Source organism: Lagopus leucura, unplaced genomic scaffold (assembly GCF_019238085.1).
Source record: "Lagopus leucura isolate 7727_CA_CO unplaced genomic scaffold, USGS_WTPT01 Super-Scaffold_100002, whole genome shotgun sequence".
Lineage (NCBI taxonomy): Eukaryota > Metazoa > Chordata > Aves > Galliformes > Phasianidae > Lagopus > Lagopus leucura.
The window spans coordinates 70,203,471-70,216,277 of NW_024962263.1; the positions used below are offsets into that span (position 1 = coordinate 70,203,471).

Sequence of the window (12,807 nt, forward strand, 5' to 3'; positions counted from 1 at the left end):
GATGTCAGAGTATGTTTTCAATTATGTTTGATTTTTCTTGTAAATTTCTTCTACAGTTATAGGGCTAAAAAGGCTTTTGTTGCTGGAACAGAAATGTCTAGTCCTAGATATGCCACCCAGAAAGTATGTACTTGTATTCTGTAGTTCTACTAAATCTATGTTGCATGTGTACATGTACATACACGCATAAGAGCACACACCAACAGCCAAATACTAAGTACTTTTCCAATCTGGAAGTAGGATTGTGAGGCCAGATGTTTTTTGAGAAATGTGTTTTAGAAGCAGTGAATTACAACTAATTATAGAAGCTGCAGAAGAAGATTTGTACCCCATGACTTTGTGCAACCCAGAACTAATATTTGATATTCAACCATGCAGAGGGCTACTGCTGGAATGATCGAATTTCCTGCTTGCATGGTATTTGAAACTCAAGTTTTGTGGTGCATACAGCAGAAGGTCAAATGTCATGAATGTAAAGCATTCTCAAAACAAGTATTTGTTACAGATGTTTCAGATTCAGGAGCAATAAAGGATTTCTGAAAATTACAGCTGACCTTTGGACAAATTATTCAGTACTATGTACACTCAGGAGAGTAAAATTTGAATCTGTGCTGTAGAGGAATTATCTTTGACTAATAACAAGTCGACAGTTTGGATTTTATTAAATTACTATTTAAAAATATTTTCTAAAATATTTCAACAACATCTTGTGTGACTGCGCAGATGGCAAAGACCTGTTATCATAAAAGTTAGTAATTAGTGAATGGAAAAAAACCTAATAATAGAATTTCTTTGTGGAAGATTGTAGTAAAATAATCTTCCAGTGAATTTATCTTTAGCTAAAACTCTTCTGCACAGATTTTCTGTAAATGAAGAACTATATAATTAGCAAGGAAGCTTTTAGTTTTCAAAAGGTTGCTGCCATAATCTCGCATCTCCTTCCTCAGACAAAATCCTTAATGAGCATATATGTGGTTTCATCTGAGCAAAAAATTCATTCCCTGACCTCCTCATTGAGTGATGTATCTCTTCCTTGGAAAGAGTCTACTTCAAAACACATTTATTTTGGCTATGGGTGGGAGTTGAAGTACACAGTTTCACTTGAAATTATTTGCTAGTGGACCCTACAGGTTGTTATGGACAAAGAAACCTCTTCTGTATGCCTGTGCTATAGTTTTGCTGTGTCACTGGTTATTTTTTTTGTTGTCAACTAATTGCATTGTCTCCTTGATTGAGAGAAGAGTTTGAAGTGTTTGAATGGCTCAATTTCTGGTTTTATGCTAATATTCTAAGCAGAAATACTGTGTACCTGGTGAGTTTCACCCAGTGATATACAAAAACCACAAATACCAAACCATTAGTGGTGTTTTGGTAGCACATTAGGAGGTTTGAGTGTTGATGATGGTAATTTTTCCTCTATTTTCCTTGCTTTTCCTCTTTCCTTCTTTGCAGCTAATACTACCACTTCAACAGTTGGTGGAATTGTTGAATATGCGTGGCTCCTTTGTAAGAAAATAAAACTTCAGTGCATCAGGAACAGAACTTTGCAGAGATTAAGGTGGTGTTGTATAGAACATGCTATGTATGTAGTCTTGGTTATAAATTAGGTTAATGCTGTTACCTTGATAATTTGGTGTGCAGCATTTTGCATTTTATTTTTATATGTCTCCTTAGTGCAGCTGTGCTTGTCTTATTGCTTTTGAATGTAGACTTCTGCAGCACTGAGGTTAAAGCATGACCCCTTATGTTATCAAAGCTATGAGATGCTGGTAGGTATGATGGAAATATGTTCTTATGCACTTACGTGTGGCTTTGAACTTGCTTTCTGACTTCTATTTGTTTAGTTATGGTAAATTACTCTGGTATTGTTCTTCATGAATGTTATGTATAGTTTCATGGGATAGTTGAATTTCCAGTATTACATGGACTTGAAATTCCCTTGTTCAGAGGCAGGTTCCCACCCCAGGGCTTCGGTCACCTTTTTTATCCTGTTGGACCTTAACAGCATCTTTTCTTTTCTACCCAGTCTTTTTTTTTTTTTTTTTATTTGAAAGCTGTTTAAAGTTATTTGCTCATTCCTCTTCCTCCTTTCCTGTCACAATATCTCTTTGCTCAAACAGGAGGCTTTAAACTCTGTGCTAATTGGGAAGGACAAGTCTGCCTCTGTATCCTTCACCTTACTGGCATCATAGCTAACCACAAGACTAATCTTCTGGATGCTCAACCTTGAGTTCTGCAGTTTTTAGTCTTGGAAATGATGCAAGTGGAGAGATTCAGGGAGAAAAGCATTGTCTGTATTAGTACTTCAGTTTTGAGTTCTTGTCTTAAAGACACAGGACACAGTGCATCAGGGGAAACCAGTGCATTTAATGAAAACTGTCTCTATAACAAGGTCTAGTGTGGAATCAGGAGTTGGATTCAGTGAGACTTCTGATGCCTTCCAACTGAGGGTCTTCTATGATTCTGTAACAAATTTCTCAATCAGGGAAGTCTTTTAAATACAAACAGTTACACGAGCACCTTTTATTTTTATAGAAAAGAAAGCTGTTATTTTTATTTTTTTGATCAGTATGTAGACTTCTAACCACTATTTCTTTTATGAGGTATTACAAAGAAGGTTTTGAAGGAACATTTTAAGTCTGTAAACAGTGGAGAACAGCTCATAAGTATGCTTGTCAGAATAGCAGACATATACTTATCTGATAATCAGTAGAGACTGTCATCAAAGAGTGCTGAAAGCAGAAATTAATCTTGACTAGGAAATGATCAAGATGGTAGACAGGGTGTGCAAAAAGGTTATGAAAGACTTTGAAAGGGAAGACAGAAGGCTTGTATTTGATGATGAGGGTACAGTCATATAATGTTTGCCTAGGTGGTGTAACTAGCTCAAGGACCTTAGTGGTTTTTTTTCCCCTTTCTCATCTCATCTGTAGTAACTCAAATATGGCTGTATGGATGGTATATTTTTTCTGCCTTGAGTGTATGTGTATGGTATTCAGTGACAGCAGAAGTATGTTAAAACTTGAAATTGGAGGACTAACTCACAATCTTTAGTAGTTCAGATTTCTACTTTAGCACTATAGAAGCCTAGTGTCTATGTTTCTTAAGTGTTTTCATTTAGCACTTTTATAGTGATGTCTTTTTCATAGGATCCTTAAGTTTGGAAAAGACCACTAAGATTATCTAGTCCAACTGCCAACCCATTGCTGCCATGCCCAATAACCCATACCCTGAGTGCCACATCTGCTCCTTAACACCTGCAGGGATGGTGACTCCCACCTTCCTGGGAAGCCTACTCCAATGCTTCACCACTCTTTTGGAGAAGGAGTATTTCCTAAAAAACAACCTTCTTAGAGCAGTGAGTCTGATAGTGACTTTATATGTTGTATACAAAGTATAAGATGAAGAGTTTGAGAGCTGCTCTACAGGAAGGAAACTGTCATGTAGTGTTATCAGAATCGTAATTTCAAGGTTAATAACAGGTATGAAGTTTTGTGCTAATTGATACGGTGAGATCCATTTTAAAAAATGAGTTGATTGATTGAGAAAATAGTGTACTGGCAGTTGAGAATATCAAAGTTGAGTTAGATCAGCAAATGATTAGGTATATTCATGTAGTGTTCATACATATTCAGTATCGCTGTTGATGGAAGATAAGTTCATTTGCTGGCAGCTGAAATGTCAGGAAACTTTGTACATGAGCTAATATGAAAATAGAAGATAATTTCTGAAACTTCCATTGGATCAAGAGTCTGTTTAGAGTTGTAATCTGCAAGCCATATTGGGAATATGTCTTGACAGAAATATTTAACCATTTCTCAATTGTGGGAATCTGCTTATGTTTGATACTGTGTTGTTTGCAGTTAGGACACAAGAAACTGTATTTTCCCCATTTCTGTCTTCACTTCTAGCTTTTATTTTTGCTCCCATAACATTCTCTAAAATTGGACATAGCATTTGACTAACTTTGGCAGTAGCTTCTCATGTTCTATGTAAAATAAAATAGCATACAGCAGTAGCTGGTAAAACCACTTGATGTCAAATACCTGCATCTCTTATTAGTTGTGGCGCATGAAAATTTATAAGCCTATGTCAAATGCTGTTGTTAATAACAGTGTTATGTGGGTTGCTCTAAAAGCAGTGCCGTTTATTTCCATGGAAACTGTAACAGGTACAAAGAGCACAATGACGCTATTGGATAGTGCAAATTCTCAGCTACAGAATACTGTTTTTCAGCATAGTCACTACCATTAGCCCTGCATCTTCACCAGTGATTAACAAAAGCCTGCATATCACCAGCAACCTGCTCTGATGTCATGGGCCAATGTAATAAAATCGGAGGCATTATTTGCAGAGTGGCTTTTGTATTTGTTTTCTTCCCTTTTATTTGTGTAACCTTGCTTCTGTGTTCATTTCCATATGTAAGTTCTCTTTTGCAATACTGTTCCATGTTAGTGCTGCTTTTCATACATTTTTTTGACTCTTAGCATCCATATGTATCCCATTTTTATTCTTATTTCCATGTTGTCTGGGAAGTAGTTAACTAGTTGACAGTTGAATGACATTGCTCATGTGGAGGGGATGAGTAGTATCAGTCTCAGAGGAAGCCAGCGTTGCTTCTTTTCTCATCTGTAGTTCCATCTTTCCTTCCTGGTTGCTTTGGATTCCCTTGGCTGAGGAACCATGTTACTTGAGAAGTAAGGAAATAGCAGACGTGCTTCTCTGTTGCACTGCATTGGTGCAGAGACTGAGTTTTTTATGCATGCATTTGTGTGTATGTGTGTATGTATGTTACAGACAGCCTCCCATCTGACTAATTTGTATTTCATTATTGCTTGGTGTGTAGGAGGAACAGATTGGGCAGGAAATACAAAGTAGAGCATGTAGTACAGAGTGAAACAGTTGTTTCACAAAGTTGAAAATTCGTATTATTCCAGACTTTAATAAGGCAATGGTAGCAGGGGAAAAAAAAAACCAAACATTTCTGGCAGTTTTGTGGGAAGGCATGTGTCCACTTGATTGGTAGTCAAAGTGTATTTCTTTCCTTCCTTCCTTCTAACAGACCAAAACATTTTTTTTCTGACATCGTTCTATGGACCATCTTTATGTCCCATAATCACTAGAAAACTGCAGAACCTAGGCTGTGTATTTAGTTACAATATCAGGTTGAACTCTCAACATAGCATCATTTAGAAAGTGACTTTTTGAAACTTAAATAATAATTCTATACTAACTAGGATAACATCCAGTGTTGTTTTCTTTGAAATAGCTGTGCTGCTAGGGAATTGAAGGAACTGCGTGTAGCAAGCCAGAATCTTAGTGTGGTAGTGGATGGTGTGGTAGGCTTTGCATCAGAACTGATGCAGGGGTGATTATTGTATCTCGCTTATTAGAACTTTAAAGTCTGTGGATCATGGCATTGAGGTAGAACAAGTGGGAGCTCAGGAAAAATTAAATAAATTCACAGAATTTATGTACTGTCTTAGTATTTAGAAACTGTTTCTAAAATTGAAAACAAAAACTGTCAACAGATGGGAACTATAAATTCCTCTCACTAACAATAGTGATTAGCATATGCTGGTATATTTCAGGTGAGATTATCCGTGTTGAATATCTCAGGGACAAGGAATTAAAAGTACAAAGGGGAATGAGTGTGCGTGTGTGTGTAATATATATGTGTATGTATATTATGTAAGTTTAAGAAAATCAGTAGTTGTGCAACCTAAGATTTGCTTCTGAGTGATTGTTTGGAATCAAATAACAGGTTTCTGAGCTTATTAATGTCCCTGTGATGCTGCCTGTCATGGAACTACAAGTATATTACATCAAAATTGGTAGGGAAATTTTTGCATTAATAAATAATGATTTTGGAAACGTATAACTATTTTGATTGCCTACACTTGAACCAGAATATAAATGCTATGCCTGTAATTTTATGCGTTGGGATGCTATATACTGAGAAAGTTAAGATGATAATGCAAATCATCATATATTTGGGAAACTGCTCTGTAGGACTGACCCGGGCAGGTAGCTGCTCCAGTCGGCATGCGTTAGCCAGCAGGCAATGCGATTCCTCCCTGTCATGTCTGTGTTCTGCCCTGTCCTGAGAGCTCTGAGAAGGGAAGCTGGCTGGTACACAAATGATGCAGCTGAACTGCAAGTTGAAGGCCAAGTTGCATTCATTGATACTTAGCTCAGCTTTCAAACTTACTCCCAGCTGCTTTCAGAGCAAGGTTGTTGCAGGATAAGTCTAGTCTTCGTGGCAATTTATGAGCTAGCAGAGGCTATCTGGTTTCTTCTTTGCTGTGGTTAATTTGGAGAGTTGGTAATTATTGATGTCACAGCGTAAGTTATTGGATGTTGGTGTGGACCACATTTGCCCAAGAATAGAGATGAGCAGTAATTGCTGTTGTGCCATTGCTGTGGAATCATACTTCAGAGCAGACTTTTGTATTTCAAGTGTTAGAAAAAGAACAGAATATTGATCTGATAAGCTTGGCTCCTGAAAGTTTTTCTAAATATTTATGTTAATTCTGCAATTGGGTGAGTACATAGCAGAGTTGAAACTTTGATACCAAAGCCTCACTGATTTGTATTCCAGAAAATAGGCTTACTAAGGCAATGTTAATACTAATGTGTTTGTCTTTGTAAAGAAAAAATGTTCTGCTATGTAGACACAGGAATACAAAGTAGAACGAATAATCCTCATGCCTTTACTGATCTTAGTTAGCTTTTTTCAATGACCTACAACAGCAAGGAAATGCGATACCAATAGTCAGTGTCTTTGTTGCAAGGTGAATTTATGTATCATGTTTGGCATAATTCCCAGAAGTCCGGGTTGGACTCTGATTCTACCTTCCCTGCCATAGGTCTGGAATACTTCAGTTGATTTACTTTGCAGTATTTCCAGATTTGTCCCCATCAAAATTAGAATCCAACAATCCAGCTTTGTTTCATGTAGTTGGGTGAAGAGTTTGGATTGGTGTATGGTTTAACAGGGAATGAGGTGAGGTAATGTGCTTAAAAAATATTTCCTTAGAGAGGAAGTAGTTTTTTCTCATTTGTTGATAGATTAAAGCATAGTTAAATTTGTTGGAATGTATTTTAGCTCCTCATTATAGCAAAGCCTATTTCAGAAGAGGCATGATTACAGATTTTGTAGTGGAAAAAACCTGTAAGTTACCCACCTTTGGTGAAGGCTTTTTAAAATTCTGAAAGACAAAAAATATTCTTAATTCTATGAAGTACAGTGTACACTGAAATTATAGCTTGTTCCCTTTGGAAGGAGTGGTGTTTTCTCAGGAAGGGTGCAACTCAATTATAATTTATTAAATACAGTCATTGAACTTAAGCAGAAAAAGTTCACCTTATTCATTTATGGCTTGTGACTTACTTTAGAATTCCTGCACTTAGGCGATGGTTCCTGCTAAATAGTTTTGATGCACAAATGGCACATTGTTTTATTTTGAGCACTCGTAGTCAGTGATGAACTTGACCAGTAAACTGCCTTTTTGCCAGTAGAGCATGGAAATATTGTGTTTTGGTTGTGCCCTTTTGCTTATATACGCAAATCCCCTACAGTCAATGTAGGTCTTCTTATGTTCTGCAGAACCACAAGGAAATTGTATTGCACAGCTAGCAATATCCACTTGTCACAGTCATCTTAATTTGAATGCATCTGTTAAACAAATAAACTTTCCACCAGGAGATCACAGAACAAACTTGATTGCTCCATTGCTCAGGCACTGATCTGCTGGGGACTAATTGATATCTAACAGGCTATCTGTCCAGAAGCAGAGGTCTGAAGAGCCACACTAGTACTTGAACTCGCTGTCCTTCATTAGTATACTTGCTGATTCATTGCCTCTTATTGGAAGTTGAATAACACAAAATTGCTTTAGCTTTTTTTATTGTAGATGCGTGAATCATTCTTTTGGAAAAATGTATTGATTGGAGCTGTTTCATTTCCAAATATTTTCAATTAAAGCTGAATATTTATTTTGTGTTTCTGGTTTTGTTACATAGCCAGGCTCCTGGTGTGCGTTATTTATTTATTTACTTATTGTTAGCCTGACAGCATTACTCAATGCTTTGGGTTAGTGTAGGATTCCCTGAAATATGCTAACAGCTGCTGCAGTCATGGTCATATGTAATTACTTAGCATTAGGCCCAAAGCTTGTTAGTGTTGATATTTTAAAATTGTGGGTTGATTAGGAATTACTTTTTCAGAGAAGCTCTGTAGTTTTCTACCCAGTTCTGTGGGCAGAGCGGTCTCATGATCAGTGCAGTGCAGTCAGTGCTGCTGTATGGCGTACTGGGGAAAGCAGCAGTTCTCAGGTGCTTTGGATGGGTGGGGTGCTCTGTTTTTCTTATTTTTTTAAATTATTCCTTCTGGCAGAAGCGTGTCGTATTTTGTGACCTCTGGGACACTTGATGCATGTGAATGTCACCTGGATTGCACTATAGGACGGATGCTTTCTGGAAGCCTCTGTCTTTCTGTGTAGCTTATTGCCCCAGAGTTTCTCCCCAAGCAGGGTCTGGTGGAGATCTGAGAATAACGGTAGGTGAGAGTGTGCTGCTGATCCCAAATGTTCATTCAGCCCATTCTGGCTATCCTCTTTTCCATGTGCTCCTCAGATGTGGATGGTGACAGGGTTGTGGGATAAGTGCATTGTTCAGGCAGTGGGAAGTGGCCGTCTTTCCTGGAAGCTCTTCAGGATGCTTTTCCCAGCATGCATTTAAATATGGGCTCATTATGCTATGGGAGAGAGGCTACAAGCCTGTCACATAAATTGGTCCTGGGGAGCAGGCTGCCTGCACCACTGCAGTCATCTGGTGTGCAGCTGAGGTTCGTAGCAGAGGAGGCCAAAGGGAATAAGTGAGCTGAATTGTCCTGCTGCACTGCATGCGGCCTGTGGGCTATAGGTTGTTCGTTCTTGATATTTGCTTACAATCATAATGAACATTAAGATTTTGCAGTAGAACTTCAGGAAAAAAAATATTTAACAGCATGAGAAAAATCTGTTTAAGCCGCAGTGAACTCTATAATTCTTTTAACCAGCCTTCCATAAGGGAGCATCTGGTGGACAGAATAGATCAGAGTCCCAAGTGCATATGCTGGTGGTTTCATTGTCATCAACAGACATTATAGTTTGGTTGATTTATTTTGTGCAGTGAATAAAACTTCATTTTCTGCTCTGTTAAGTATGTTTTACTTTGCTTAACTTGTTCAAAAATGAACTATGGTTTTATCTATATAGAAGTTGGAAGAAATTGGGTTTCATGGTGTTAACAACAGACATCTTTTTTTATCTTCTTAAGTGTATACAACAATTATTTTCATCTGGAGTACTCCAGTTTTTGGTAGTGTTAAGTCTTCTGTAGTGAAGTTTCCTTTCTTAGGGCTTCCGTTTAAAGGTTGAGGTACTCTTATCTTTTCTTCCTTTATTACATATCTAAGAGTATTCCACTCACAAATGTGACTTATAAAACTGTAGTTTGTTATCATATACTGGTTGCTTTATTGAGGACAGAAGTACTTTAACAGAAGAAGTGTACTGTGCATGTAGCTGTTGGAAAAGTTGAGATTGCCTTCTGTCAGTGAACGTATAATCCATGTTAACTTAAAAGAAGTTCACAGTATATACAGCTGCTCAGGCATTTTCCTTCTGGCATTTTGGGTGAAAACGTAACTCCTGCAAAATAATCCTTACTTTGTTGTGAAATTCCTGTTTGGTTATTGTTAGAATTCTTTTATTTTCTTTTGAACAAAATGAAACAAGATACTGAATTTGGAAGAAGGCAGAGCAGTATTTCCCTGCCTGTTAAAGGACAGGAATTTGGGACTATTCAGTACTGAGCTATACCTAAACTACTTTTCTGTTGTGTGTGGATGGACTTCAGGAATGCCACAATGAGGATGTTCTTTAAGAGGAGAGAATCATTCACTTACTGTACACAGGCAGAGTCAGCGTCTCATCAGGCTGCACGTCAGTTTAGGTGGATGGTTGTTTTTGTATGTTTGTGGAAACAGAAAAAACTGGGAAAAAAAATTGTATAGAAGAAGTTGTGTTGCTTTTGAGAATGTTTGAATACTTCATTTGAAATGAAAATACCAAATTGCAATATCTCATAAGTCTGAAGTAAACTTTTTCAGTGCTTCCAACTGAATAATTTTTTTTCCACTTGTTTTTGTTGTGGTCTACTACTGTAAGCAAGTATCGAGATAATGGGACTGCAGGAACCTGCCTGAAATCAGTTTGCTTGTGTATGAGCGGAAGGAACAGATGATGCACTGATGGACCCTTGTTTACTGACAATCTTCCCTCCGACCCTGCTGCAACTGACTAGAGATGAATGATGTTGGCCTTTCAGTTCTTAGTTTGGGATGCAATTATAAGATTCTGACTCTACTTAAGGGTAAAACACAGCTCATTTAAAGCTAATATTTTGTCTCTATCCATGATTAAACTTATCCACTTTTAAACTGATTTGATTGTAATTAGTGATTCTGAGATCCTAAGCAGTTATCACTGATGATGGACTTGTTGCAAGTCCTATGTGCTTTGATTGTTTAGCAAAGATGAATACCGGCTCTTAAAGTAATGTTTGATAGTCTGCTGATGCTGGTATTTCATGTTCTGTGCAAAATACTTACATGTAATAATAATCCATTACAGACAAAAGGTGAAGACATACTGAAGTGTTTTTTAGGCTTGAAAACTTTCAGAATTACTGTTGGAGAAGTCTGACGTACTCATCATGCACATGAGACCATCTACCGCTATTCTTTACCTTATAGGTGGCTCAGCAGGTTCCTCAGTTGTCAGCATTCCTTGATAATTCATAGAATCATATTGATTGGGAAAGACTTTCAATATCAAGTCCCACCACCAACCTGACCTGTCGAGTCCTATCACTGAAGTAGAATCATAGAATTGCTCAAGTTGGAAAAGACCTTGAAGATACCAAGTCCAACCACAACCTGACCATACTACCCTAACTCTAACAACCCTCTGCTAAATCATGTCCCTGAGCACCGTATCCAAATGATTTTTAAATACTTTCAGGGATGGTGACTCAACCTCCTCCCTGGGGAGCCTATTCCAGTGCTTAACAACCCTGTAAAGAAGTGCTACCTGATATCCAACCTAGACTTAGCCTAGTGCAATTTGAGGCCATTTACCCTCGTCCTGTCACCAGTGAGAAGAGACCAGCCCTGCTCTTGCTTGTAAGCGTATTTCAGATGAGCACCTTTCAGAAAGAGAGCAATGAAGTCTCCCCTCAGCTTCTTTGTCCCCAGACTAAGTAGCCCTAGTTCCTTCAGTCTCTCCTTGTAGGGCTTATTCTCCAGCCCCTTCACAAGCCTTGTTGCCCTTCTTTGGACCTGCTCCAGCACCTCCATGTCCTTTCTGTACTGAATTGCCCAAAACGGAACACAGTACTTGAGGTGAGGCCTCACCAATGCTTAGTACAGGGGCAGGATTACTTCCCTAGTCCTTGACATCTCCAGTTAGTCAGGATTGCTGAAGAATGATGGAGAGTGGCTTGGCACCCACATCCACCAACTCCCTCGGCACTTGAGGGTGCAATCCATCTGGCCCCGTGAACTTTTGAAGCAGGTCCATCTCATCGTGGATCACGCAGGGCCTCTTCTGTTCCCCATCCCTATCTACCAGCTCAGGGGGCTGTGTTCCGAGGGCGTAACAAGTCTTAATATTAAAGATTGAGGCAAAGAAGGCATTAAGCGCCTCAGCCTTATCCTGATCCTTGGTCACCAAGTTGCCCGTGGTGTATAACAAGGGATGGAGATTCTCCATAGCCTTCCTCTTGCTGTTGATGTATTTACAGAAATATTTATTGTTGTTCTTTATTTTAGTGGCCAAGTTCAGTTCTGTCTGGGCTTTGGCTTTTCAGTAGTGCCATTTCCATGTGCCCTGTGTGTCTTGTTGCTGTCATATGTACTGCTTTTTAATTGAGCTCATTAGGAACTAATAGCTTGGTTGTAAAGAGGCTAATTTTGCTACTTTAAAGTTTCCAACTTAGCAATGGCACAAAATATGAGTAGTGTGTAGGTTCACGATTCTCTGGAGTGTGTGGCTTGCTACAGCTGGTTTCACTGTACTCTTATTTAATAAAATGTTTTACTGAATATCTCCAAATGAGCTTCTTTTTTACAATCATGGTGGCATTTTCTAATACACCTACAGTAATCCAGGTAAAGATTTAACGAGGTAGCAAGCACTGTGGCAAAGTGGTTCTGAAATTCAGGCACTTTCTAGCTAAAAACCTAAATTCTTTCCTCCCAAGGGGGGAAAAAAGTTCAACTTTCCTGGGTATATGGAGTTAATAAGCATACCTTTATTACTTATCCATGGTTGAACTCAATATTGTTGACTTTTAACTGTATTGTCTTATGGTCCTGTCCTTATGTCCTGTCCTGTCAAGTACAGCTGAATGTATCTGAACACTTAGCTTCTGTACACTGTAGATAGCTTAAAATGTAGCCATCTAAACAACTGCACATTAGTGATAGAGAAACCTGTTTCTGTGACTTTTTAAATATATTGTAGTGTTTAATTTACACCTAGTAATATCTGTGTATGTAAGCTGATGATACAAAATCAGAATCTATTAATGGATGCACTTTTAGAGACAAAAATTAACATTAACTGTTGTGCAAACTGGAGAATTTTTTGCTTTTCTCCCATTTAGAAATACTAGAGCTGTTATTTACTGTTTTGTGTGTAGTTCGGCTTCCTAAGTTGTAGTTGAAATATTGCTGTGAGCTGACTATGGGATTTTTTT

At 38.2% G+C, this 12,807-nt stretch overlaps 1 protein-coding gene across 3 annotated transcripts in view; it reads left to right on the forward strand.

Moving 5' to 3' along the window:
* Positions 1-12,807, forward strand: part of VPS13B (vacuolar protein sorting 13 homolog B) — a 415,483-nt gene that overhangs the window by 8,871 nt on the left and 393,805 nt on the right. The gene's annotated exons all lie outside the window — the stretch shown is intronic.